Below are 12,666 nucleotides of genomic sequence, written 5' to 3'. Positions count from 1 at the left end.
TTATTTCATTTGATGTTCCAGATTGGAGAATCTCCTATATCTGTAAAGAGCACTTTCCAACTTCATGAGCTTCGTTATTTGGTAGGTTTTTCTCTTGGTTGGTGAGAGTGTAGAGTTGTAGTGATTCCTCTCTGCTCTTTGTGATGACCTCTGACCTTTTGACATCTGACCCCTGACCTCTTGTCATTGACTTCCAGTTGACGTCCAGGGAGTCAGGTGGTGGCTGCAGGGACAGCAACCTCTCCCTCCTCTCTAACCCCTGCAGTGTCCTGGTCACCAGAGGCCTGTATCATTGTGTACTACCTGATGGTGAGGTCATCAATGGCCTACTGCACATCTTCATCAAGCCCCACGTAGTCCTACAAAACAAGGTAACTAACTCGTATCCCTAATAATGCTAATCTTTCTTATTTTTGAAATTACTCCGTGCATACAGTGATGGTATACTTAATGAATTATTGCAGTATGATGAAATGTATTCTCTTCTCCAGGTATGTGTCAGCTGGAGCCATCTGACGGCAAGGACAGGTGGAGAGGTGTTCCTCAGTCAGTTTGAACCTGGCCCTCTGGTCAGAATCTTGGCAGTGGCGTGGAGGACAACGACTCTGATAGTGACATCTCAGATGAGCTCTTCAAGTGGTTCGTCTTGTGATTGTAACAGTTTTAGGTCATCAGCTCAGCAGTCAGGCTCTGTCTGTATCAATGGCGACGTGGTAAACTTCTGCGGCATCGGAACTGGCCCAACCTGCTGTAACGTAGCTAGTTGTTTTGTTATTTCTAAGAGGTGGTGGCATCTCTAGTGTTGTGGGTGGGGGTGTGCTCAGTTGCTGGGGGAGATGACTGAATACCCCAAGGAGCTAACCCTTCACCACAGTGGAATGACTGGAGGGAAAGATATCACGCTCTCCATTTTCATGGTACTGATGGCACACATTGTGTCTTGCTGAATAGACTACACTGAGCCTGGAATAACCCTAGGTCTCAACTCACTGTATTCCTGGGTTGTTACGTTACATCAGGACTGTGACCTGACCCACTTCTATCATCATAGATGATAGTTGACAGTGATGTAGGGAAACTATCATTTTGGCTATGAAACAAGTGTTGTATTACTATTCTATTCATATTGACTTTTGCAGATAAAATTCCATAATGCAGAACATTTACTGCAAGTACAAATAAGCCTATAGTGTTTTGTGTACAATGTTGCCAAAATATTAGCTTTTTGCTTTTCAAATCTGAGGCTTGCAACCTTGTGGTATTAACAGATACCAGTTTACATAAATCAGAAGACTGAATTGGGTATGAAATTAATTACACACACCACCATGTTTGGATAAGTTAACATTTAAACAACTCGTAAACAAGCACATGTATTGTGAGATCTTCTTTCTGTTCCGAAAGGATTATGAAAACAAGGGGTCCCTCTTGTGGAGATGTGGCATACTACATAAAGATTACATCTACATTTAGGGGCGGTTTCACAGACACAGATTAAGCCGAGTCCTAGACTAAATTACACTTTTAAATTGGACTAACTGAAATTGCATTTCTCAGACATGGTTTAAAATAGTCTCAGACTTGCCCTAGTCTAGATTTTTAAAGTCTCATTTCAGAAGAACGATTAGATTTAATTTAGATCTAAGTGAAGGCTTAAATTAAACCTGGCCAGAGGCAGGCTTAACTTCAGATTAATGGGTGTTGGTTCCCAGGTTGACCCTGGCAATGGAGGAAAATTGATTACCTGGACTATTTCAATGATGATCAAAGAGCACCACCAAGACCTGACAGAAGGGCGGTTATAGACAGGAGCAACCCACTGAATGATTTTGATGAAACCAGTTACTGTGACCTTTTCTGTATTTACAAAGAAAATGCAGCTGACAATAGTTCGCATGAGCCAAGGCTTTCATCTGACTCTCTGCCGGGAAGGCCCACCCCTCCTTCCCTACAAGTACTAATCACCTAGAGGTTTTTGGCACCTGAAACCTTCCATCGTGAAACAGAAGATTTGGGTGGTCTAAGTGAACTGACTGTATGCAGAATAGTCCACAGTCTGCAATGCTATATGTGAACTGAAAGACAATTGCATTAAGTCCTCTGATGCTTCTGCCCAAGCCAACTACATGGTAGAGTTAGTGTTAGGGTCCTGAGCAACAACGGTACAAACAAGCTCATATCCACACCAGAGGTGTAGTGGAGCACATGTTTGGTGTATGGAAGGTCGGAAGATGTTTGGTCATTTCCAGTCTCTCAAACACATTGCGCTTTCAACCAAGAAGATGCTGCATTGTCATAATTGCAACAGCAGTGCTTCATAATGACCTCAAACAACATGGCTGCCCAGATCAATTACCTCAAACAGCATGGCTGCCCAGATCAATTACCTCAAACAGCATGGCTGCCCAGATCAATAACCTCAAACAGCATGGCTGCCCAGATCAATAACCTCAAACAGCATGGCTGCCCAGATCAATAACCTCAAACAGCATGGCTGCCCAGATCAATAACCTCAAACAGCGTGGCTGCCCAGATCAATAACCTCAAACAGCGTGGCTGCCCAGATCAATAACCTCAAACAGCGTGGCTGCCCAGATCAATAACCTCAAACAGCGTGGCTGCCCAGAACCTCGCATTGAAGATGGGGATGACCCAGATGTTCCCATGGTTGAGACGGACAAATGGACAAGCCTGCAGAGATGCTTTTGCTATGCAGCACTTCTCACAACAAAGATAGCTCAAGTGATTGAAGCAAACAATATCCATAATTCACAAATGTAAATATCGCGACTGTGAACTGGTGCTGGTTTGAGAAGAACATTGGTACTGCTGCTGCTGCTTCATGTTTCCCTCCTTTATAGCCAACTCAACTCATATCATGCTCTTCTTTTAAACACATTAGTTTGCGCTCATGAAATTCCATGGCCTGCGCTCATGAAATTCCATGGCCAGTTTCTCATTTTTGCTCAGCCTCTTTGTCTTTGTCCTCCAGGCCCGGGTTAGTGACACAATCTTCACTCCTGGTTGCTGCAGATGTAGTGGGCTGACCTTCATCCTGTTAAGACAAGTCCCGTCCAAGCAATGGTGGTGATATCATCTGCCTCCTAAAAATGATTACATTGCTGCGTTAGAGAACATTATTTCTTCAAGAGTTGAGTTCATTACATCATTTTTATTATGGGAGTATGAGAGATGATTGACAACAGTCCATATTCCCTGCAGTCCGGGGATGGAACATGTTGAGTGAATGTGTCCTACCAAATGAGGATTGGAACGGTTCCCCATCTGAACGGGGATACGTTCGAGGGGTTGCTGGCTATCAATGATCCCGGTTAACCAGTCCCCAAGCTCATATGTCTCTGGTCTCACCAGTCTTGAAAGCTCCCTACGAGCAACAGCATTTGTCATTTTATGTTTTCGGCAGGACCTTAGAAAGACAAGAAAATATATTAAATGTATTCGTAATTATGTATGATATTGTTTGTGTTTACATTTGTCACACACATACATTTTGGCCAAACTGTTGCTCAAGAAAACTAACATTTCAAAGTGACCCTGATTTGTAAAAGTGAGCCAACAATAAATACAGACTCTGACCTGAAATGGTTGTAGCATCCTTTTGTTTACTTTTCATTTGAGTTGAGTTCATTACAAATGGTAGTCCAGGCAATCTTTTTCTTGTTTTCTGTTGATGAATCATGCTGTTTGTTTTTGATTATTGGGTGCTTTGAGACATTTCTTTTTTTTCCCAAAGTCATTCTTTGAACATTTTCTTTTACTTCTGTTCATTGTTTGGTTTAGGTGACTTGCTCCAAATCCACACAATAGTTGTTAGTGTCCCATCCCTGGTTTTTGAAGCATCCTCAGGTCAGCACCAAGGGCACATCATTAACCTAATCAGACTCCCTAGTCTAAAACTAATTCATCTGAAGTTAAGCAACGTCTCAGAAAGCCATTTTTAAAAAAAATCTGGATTCATTTAAGAAGAATTAGCCTAGTCCTGATTTAAATGAACTCTATCCGTGAAACCGCCCCTTAAAGTTTAAAGAATGGTATCTTTCATAGAAATCTGGAAATACTGGACAGTTATTTTAAACGCTGTTGTGAAAAACTCTTAGAAAATGTCTTAGATCATTAAATCATTTACTTTCTTCATTCTACTTCTTCCTATACTCTCTGCATCTCCCATATCAAACCGCTTGTTGGATGTAAGTGATCCATCCTTAATTGTTTTCCCGTTCCTCTTGTTCTCCACAGGTCATTCTTGGTGGTTGCTGAGAGTCAGCTCTTTGTTTGTTCTGGCAGACAAGGACCTTGTTTCTACGCTGAACGCACGTACAGTGACTGTACAGAGCCAGGGCGGCGCTGCTGCTCTCTTTCCCGTCAGGCCCCTGGTTCGTGAAGAGATCACAATGTCTGTGAAAGCAAAGACTGGACTGTGAAAATTCGTTGTAAAGATGCTTGTTGAGGTACAACGTGGCTGAATAACTTCATAATAAATTAGTTTTCTTAGTTACAAAATAGATTTTTGATGGACGTAAAATAAAGAACTGTCAGTCTTTTGATACACCCCTCTCGGTACCCCTCTCCCCTCAGAACACCCCAGACCATGACTAATTAACACTATATTGCCTCTTAGTACTCGTCCCGTAACCTCTCTCTGTCTGTCTGTATTCTCTAAGCCCCGAGGGCAAAGAACGGCCCTTCTCTGAGACAGTGTTTCTGGAGCTGGCTGTCCAGACAGCTCCACTTCTCCTTCCCTCCAGATGTGGTGCAAGGCAGCGAGAGGGCTCACTTGGCAGTGGTTGGTATGCACCATTCAATACTGTATACCATCCATCTTTTGTTATCACCAACACAGCTCTGTTTAGGTTTACATGTCGTTAACTCAACCGCGGCGTACGCCTATGTTTCATTTTGTGTTTAGACAATGGGCATGATGCAGGCACGTGGTTGTCCAGTAGAGATCTTTCCTTTTGGGCTGGGTGGTAGATGTTGGAAACGGAAATGAAGGCTATCAAAACAATATTTGTGGCAAGTCGACTCAGAGCAGCTGTGGAGTTGTTTATGTTTACCAATCAGATCCAGGGATTTGTCATGGTAGAATACAAAACCTAGCAACTTTTGTCGTTCAAGGCCAAACCGTGTGGTCTCTATTCACGTTATGTATGTTATACAGGCAGTCTTTTCTAAACACCAAGAGAATTCCTGTCTCTTCATCGCTGTTCTTTTGTCTCTCAGCCATATTTTTGTCTCCCCTCACCTTTTTCCTCCACCTCTTCAATCTATCCATCTCTCTCTCTCCCTCTGCTCTCACAAAGTGTCCCACTTCAACATCAACTTCACTAACTACCTGATACATCAGAGCAAAGAGTGAACAGTCTGTCTGTTTCAAGTTGGAATATATGATACATTATTTCAGTGATGTTTCACCTGACAGCATGCATTATAGGCTAACAGCCACCATAATGTACAGTTCCAAGGCATCAGTATTAACAATTTTTACAGATAGACGATGAACAGGATTTACTAATTGATGTATTGATCTGCCTTATTTCAGGTATTCATGTCACTTATTTATCACTGGATGTCTAGTTAAATCATAGCTACAAACACAATGTTCAACTTGTACAGACATTTATGATATGTGATGACTTAACTATGTCATAGAAGAAGGTGACGTATAGGTATGCTTCTACAGGCAATAGAGAGCTCTGTGTTTCAGGTTCCAGCAAGTCCTACACTTCAGATATAATGGCCATACATTATCATGGTTGTCTCCTCACTTGCGTTCCATGTAATCCCAGAACGATGTCCAGTGTGAATGAAGGCAACAGCTGTGAATGATAGCTCTGACCCCACAATGCAGCATGAAAACTGTGTGTGAGATGCAGAAACGTGGTAATTGACCACATTCATTCAGAAATTACCATCTGGAACACATAGCGTCTGGTCCATGTTAAATCTGCTTAGATTATATCGCAGATAGGATATGATGGAATGTTCTGCTTCCAACTGCCTTCAATTTAGTCCTCTGTTACAGACCCCCTCTAAACATCTTTCTTTCAGTGTCCTCACCTGCCCTGGGGAGCCATTTATCTGATGTATTACATTTTGGAACCAGTAAAAAGAAAAACACAGAGGATTTGGCCTTTTCTTCAAACATGTTCACTTTTTTCCTCTCAAATTGACTTAAAACAACAGAGCTTTCTGTTTTCTTTATTTTAATTTATTGTATTTTCTTTAACCTTTTATTTAACTAGGCAAGTCAGTTAAGAACAAATTCTTATTTACAGTGACGACCTACCCCGGCCAAACCCGGACGACGCGGAGCCAATTGTGCGCCGCCCTATGGGACTCCCAATCACGGCCGGATGTGATGCAACCTGGATTCGAACCAGGGACTGTAGTGACGCCTCTTGCACTGAGATGCAGTGCCTTATACCGCTACGCCACTCGGGAGCCCGTCTTTAGCCTTACCAATTACATTTTTGTGTGGGGGATTTCGTTCAGTTCTTTCATTTTCATTCATTCTTTAATTTATTTTCATTGTGATTATTTCATTGTTCTCTGTCCTTGACAACTATTTTGTTTATTGTGTTTCTGTTGCGCATAACAAGTCATGTATACTGTACTGTTTAGAAGATCAGAGGGGTTGAGTTAAATGTGGAAGACCTATTTCAGTTGAATGCATTCAGTTGTACAACTGACTAGGTATCCCCCTTTCACTTTTTAATAGTAATTACAATTTCACTACACAGGTATAGAACCACTTCATGTCCTACACCCACTTCTACCTCTCTTGCCAATCAGATGAATGTTTTCTACAACATGGACGACCGAGTGCTATCAGAGGAGCAAAGCTGACACAGAAGGCTGCTCTCTGGATGTTGAGGCGTTTGACGAAGAGAATGACCTGGACCATACAGTATCATGTTATCCATATGCACCAGGTAACTTATCACCACCATGGAGATGTTTGACTCATTTGTTTTCAAGCCTAATTCTTTGTCTGTTGCAAGCGTCAGTATGTGCCACTAATTTCTATTTGTCCTGACAGTTGTCATAATCATATATAACTCCACCATGTATAATCATGCAATCAACTTCTGTCTTAGGCTGTTCGAGAGACAGAGGATAGCTCCGATTGGTAAGTTGCTGGTGGGTGTGCTCAGTGGCTTCACCCTCGCTCCACAAGCTGTTGCCACGGGAGACCTGGTCAGAAAAGCTGTGGCTTCTCCTGGGAAAGTTAGCCTATATTTAGATTCAGTGAGTTGACTTTTACATATTGTACGCCTCGTGTTTAAATACAAAAGCATTGATGTTTCAGAGGTTGAATAGGGACAATAAATAATGCGTTTGCTTTGTTGGAAGATTGATTTGTCATCATTGATTGTGTATCTAATTCACAACTATTTTATTTGCAGTTGACCACAACAGAGGTGTGCATCACAATCCCAATGTTAAGACTTCAAAGTTTTTAATGTGCAAGATGCTGTGGTTCAAGTGTACGACTACTATGAACTAAGTAACATTTTGTATCAAAGCAGACAATCACTGTGTTATACTACACCTCTCTTGTAATCAATACAATATTTATCAATACAATATTTATCAGTACAACATTTACCTCTTCAATATCTTATAAGGTGTATAGCAGTGAGGTTCTACAACTCTGATGTGTTGCAAGACCCGGCCTCCTATGTCTTCTGTGGGAGAATCTGCAGGCAAGAGATCTTAATCTCTGGCTCCTCCACCACCAATACAAAGAACAGCGCCATCCACTGGCTGAGATGTGTTCTGGTTGCAATCACAGCTTTACTGTTATAACAATTATAAACCATTTTAAAAGCCACTGTCAGAAGGCAAAAACTACCTGTAGAAATATATAGTTATTATTCTAGTAATAGATTTGATTTATTTTACCCTGAATCAGTAAATTGGTCAAATCTGAGTAATGTTTTCTTAGCTTTGGGCTCCCCTGTGGCGCAGCAGTCTAAGGCACTGTGCAAGAGGCGTCACTACAGTCCTTGGTTCGAATGGTTAAAGGTTAAAAAAAATAAGCAATTTGATGCACTGGGTTGAATGTACTTTTTGTATGTGAAACACATCTGTCTTTTTAAATGTTGTGAGGTAACCTCATTCATTTGAACACTGGTATAAAAATGTAAACAACTTAAACAAATGTAGGTGAATAATGTTCCAATTCCCCACTCTTATTTTCACATTTTTTTATTTATTTTTGTATTTAACTAAGCAAGTCAGTTAAGAACAAATTCTTATTTACAATGACGGCCTAACCGGGTCAAACCTGGACGACGCTGGGCCAATTGTGCGCCGCCCTATGGGACTCCCAATCACGGCCGGATGTGATACATGGGTCTGATCTACCATTATGTTAATTAATTATGGACTAAATAATTTATGATCTAGCTGACATTCTGGATATTTGGCAACCGAACAGATAAAAGTGATTGGCTTTCATCCTCCACATGTCTCTGACCCTTTGGAAGAACATGTTTAGCTGAGGCAGTAAAATTATGAATTAAGATTTATTCTGCCAGCACTGAACTTGACTCCCTGCAAATTAATCACTTGCGGGTTCAATATGTTTAAGCTCACAATGATATATTCAGCATCTATTTTAATAAAGTTGCACTGAACTCTTCTGTGAGTTTGCATACATCTCGCCACTTTTGGAGAGATGCCACTTTAAGCTGCTCTTGGGCAAGTAGAGGCCATGGTTTATATTGCTAGGGTCAGTCAACTGTAAAGTCTACCACAAGGATGAAAGGAGTTTTAGAAGTGAAACTGTTTCAGATGCTGAATGTCTAATATCACATGTTTAATGCCTCTAGACTCTAAAGTATCTGTCATTGGGATATCTCTCATCACATCTTTAGTGTGATGTAGCTCAAAGCTGCAGAGTGACTCGTTTGTTGAGTTCCTGCTCTCTGGCGTTCGCTCTGTAATACCTCTCTCATACTGTACTGGACAACACCACTCTATGCAAATCACTGTTACTCAATCATCATAAGCCTTTGCAGCCTTAACTACAGCCAGCTGAATGGGGATTGTTAGTGTAGTGGCCAACTAGACTTCCTCAGCTGTTTCCATTCACAGACAGATTGACAGACAGACCAACATGGTCTCAGGGCAATTCGTATTATTCTGGAAGTAAATCTGTATCTCCATTTAGTGTGATGTATTACGTTACATTATGAATGGAATTGTGGTCAGACAATATAAGCAATAAGGCCAGAGGTGGTGTGGTACATGGCCAACATACCACTGCAGGTGGTATTATGCATGACACATTGCGGAGTGCCTGGACATAGCCCTTAGATGTGATATATTGGCCATATATCACAAACCCCCGAGGTGCCTTATTGCTATTATAAACTGGTTAGCAACATAATTAGTGCAGTAAAAATAAATGTTTTGTCAAACACGTGGTATATGGTCTGATATTCCATGGCTGTCAGCCAATCAGCATTCAGGGCTCGATCCACCCAGTTTATAATACGAATTATAAGACGTGTAGTATAATATAATACCCGGGCGTAAAACAGCATACAAATTGGATGATGTGCCTTATCATACATCTTGGAGGACGTATAGTACTATATATATTTCTCTGAGACCAGGTTGCTTGTTGCGCTGCAACAAGAAATAATTAAGGGTAGAATTTACGTTGGCAGTTAGGGGAACTAACGACAGGTTAGGATAATTTATTTAAAAGGTTAGGAGAACTAAAACTACAAAGGTTAGGAGAATTTATGAAGCAGGTTAGGTGAAATAGGTTAAGTTTAGAATAAGGGTTATCTAAAATCCTACAGTTGCCAGCTATGCGACTTGAACACGGAACCTTTGGATTGCTAACCAGTTAGCAATGAGCAATCGCCTCATTCACTGGGCACCCATGACAGGCCATGCGGCTGCCGTTCACGTGGCAGTGGTTAGCTGGAAGGTGTCAGGCCGAATTTGAGATTAGAAATTCCTGCCTATTGTCTTTCAAATTAACTCATGGCTAGATGGCTTGCCTAGGACGAATAGTGTCCTCTGAGTGGATGCTAAAAGCCAGAGATGCAAAAGCGGCCTGCGGAGGGCTTATAGCGGTCCTCTGAATGTGGGCTACCCGCCAGAGATACAAATCAATTCTTGAGCAGGAAACTTCACTCGCCTGCTGGCTGTAGGAATGTATAGCCTTGGTCGTAGCGACGTGGGACATTTTTTGCAATCTAACTTCACCATTAGTACTGTAGGTATCATACATCTGGGAGGTGCTCAGAAATACATAAAGTATGTTTCTTATTGGCTCTGAAGGCCAGGTCTGAAAGACCCCAGACCAGACAGAACAGGGCCTAGCGTGGGCAGCTGCTGCAGCAGGACTGTTCCAGGATCTATACACCAATACCTTCCTGTTAGAATATCACAATTCTCAACTATTGTCATTCCCACTCATATCATTCCCAGGATTTTTCTGAGAGTGACAAATTGACAATAGCTTTGTCTAGACAATTTCTGTCCATACATAAACATGTTAAACAATGTAAAACTACAGTCCATGCAACCCGTCAGTCTCTAGCTAGTTTGCTGTGTGGCCCCATGTAACTCACAGAACAGTGGCACAGAATGGCCCCATATCACACATCATCTATCAGAAACAGGTGTCATCACCAAAGAACTAACGTGTGATTGTTAGTACATCCAGGAAAGACCTGATGCACAGACACGCCTTGCTCCTCACAGTTATCAAAGACACCTCCTTAAATATACATGTTGCTCAGTCAGCTGTGACGGCACACATCTACATCGGTGTGCCTGTGGGAATGTAAACAATGCATAGGAGGATGGTACACACACACACACACCTAAGCACATTTTAAAGGAAAACGCACTCTAATTCATCATTACTCAATATAAACATGCCAGGTCGCCGTGTATACAAACACGGTACAGAGTTTTTTTTGTGTAACGCCAACTATTATAGTTATGGCCTAGCAGCCATAGCAATGTCTGTCAAACATACACTCTATAGGAAAATGTGTTCTGAAATAATACCTCCTTGTTTATAAATCTTTTTTGTTGTTCGGAGTGCAATTCCTCAGTACTGCAGTGGTCCACACTGTGTGTAACAGTAACATGCACAGAGATTAGTGCTGAATGAATTCATTTAAATTGACTGATTTCCTTATGAACTGTAACTCAGTAAAATCTTTGAAAGTGTTGCATGTTGCATTTATATTTGTTCAGAATAGATGAAGATGATAAAGTGCTTTTGTTTTGTGATGACTTTATTGGAATAGATCATCATAACATATTGCAGAAGCAACAATATAATTGCATTTATTCACAGGGGATGAAAATGAATGATTTGTAGGCTTATGGTCAGGGAAAATGCAATTATTTTCAATAACCAGCTGTTGAAACTTGCAATCACAGAAGGAATCTCTGAATTTGGCTGGAGGGACAGATGTCTGCGTCAAACTGTCTATGTTGATTTCAGAGTTTGTAGACAACATCATGAGGTTCACATGTAACCATAAATCGTGACCATTGAGACTGGTGACACTGATTAATATCCAATAGCGTCAAAGTTGCTGAGAGATGACGGTTTGCGAAGATACTGTCACCATGGGGATGTAGATGAAATAAACAAAGGAGGAGACTAATTTATGTTCCCCACTCCCTAACGGAAAGCCTGGTGAGCAACTAGAACAACATGTACTGCTGAGAGAGATCTGACACAAGGAAAGACAAATAGTGTTCACTTGTACTACAGATAATCCATAGTGACTGCATGGGGATATGCATATGATTTTTCATATTAAGCTGTAGGCCTATTACAGTGCTGCGGATCAAACTGGAGTACTATATCTGGTATTTTATAGAAACATTGGCATGTTTTGTTCTGGTATCAGAGATGAAATGATGAAATGGAATTCAGTAACAAAAGGCAAACAAAACAAACATCCCATAGTTGGTAACCTAGTAGAGTATGCTTTATGAAAGACAACGTGGGTCTCCTCAATAACAAGAAGACCGATGGGAGACTCCCTAGTGATGGGCTCCTACTTAGCCTCTGTGATGCCTGCCATGACGATGTGTATGTTTGACAGGCCGTGCTCCAGTCATCAAGGAGAGTCATGGAAACTCATTTGAGCTTCCATCCCACCCGGAGTGTGTATTTACACAACCCAGTGAGCTGCTCTGCACTATCTCCTCAGCGACCCTCCACATCCCCATACCGACAGCTCTGCTGTAATCTGCTGCTGGGGGCTGATCTAACCCAGACACAGAAAGAGACATAAGGGATTAGAGAGAGAGACTGTAAGGACAAAGAAACCTGAGCTATTTGATTTAACCATCCCAGACATATGAAACCCCAATCTCACCACAATACTATAATGCTTCCAGGTAGAGGTACTTAAAGAATCTAGAAAAATCGGTGTCACCACAGCCTGTGGTCAGGAATCACTGGGAAAGATGGTGTGTGTGTGTGTGTGTGTGGGTCTGTGCATGTCTGGAACACAAGGTTGCTATTCATGGATGATCAAATAATAATAAAAAAGTATCACAATTCAGAAATATTCACCCAGTCAGAAAGTCATCATGACCCCTTCTCATGAGTATAATTGGACCCTTCCGCTCTGGCCTGGCCAT

Source organism: Salmo salar, chromosome ssa09 (genome assembly GCF_905237065.1).
Source record: "Salmo salar chromosome ssa09, Ssal_v3.1, whole genome shotgun sequence".
Taxonomy (NCBI): domain Eukaryota; kingdom Metazoa; phylum Chordata; class Actinopteri; order Salmoniformes; family Salmonidae; genus Salmo; species Salmo salar.
Note: the sequence above shows the minus strand (reverse complement) of the source record.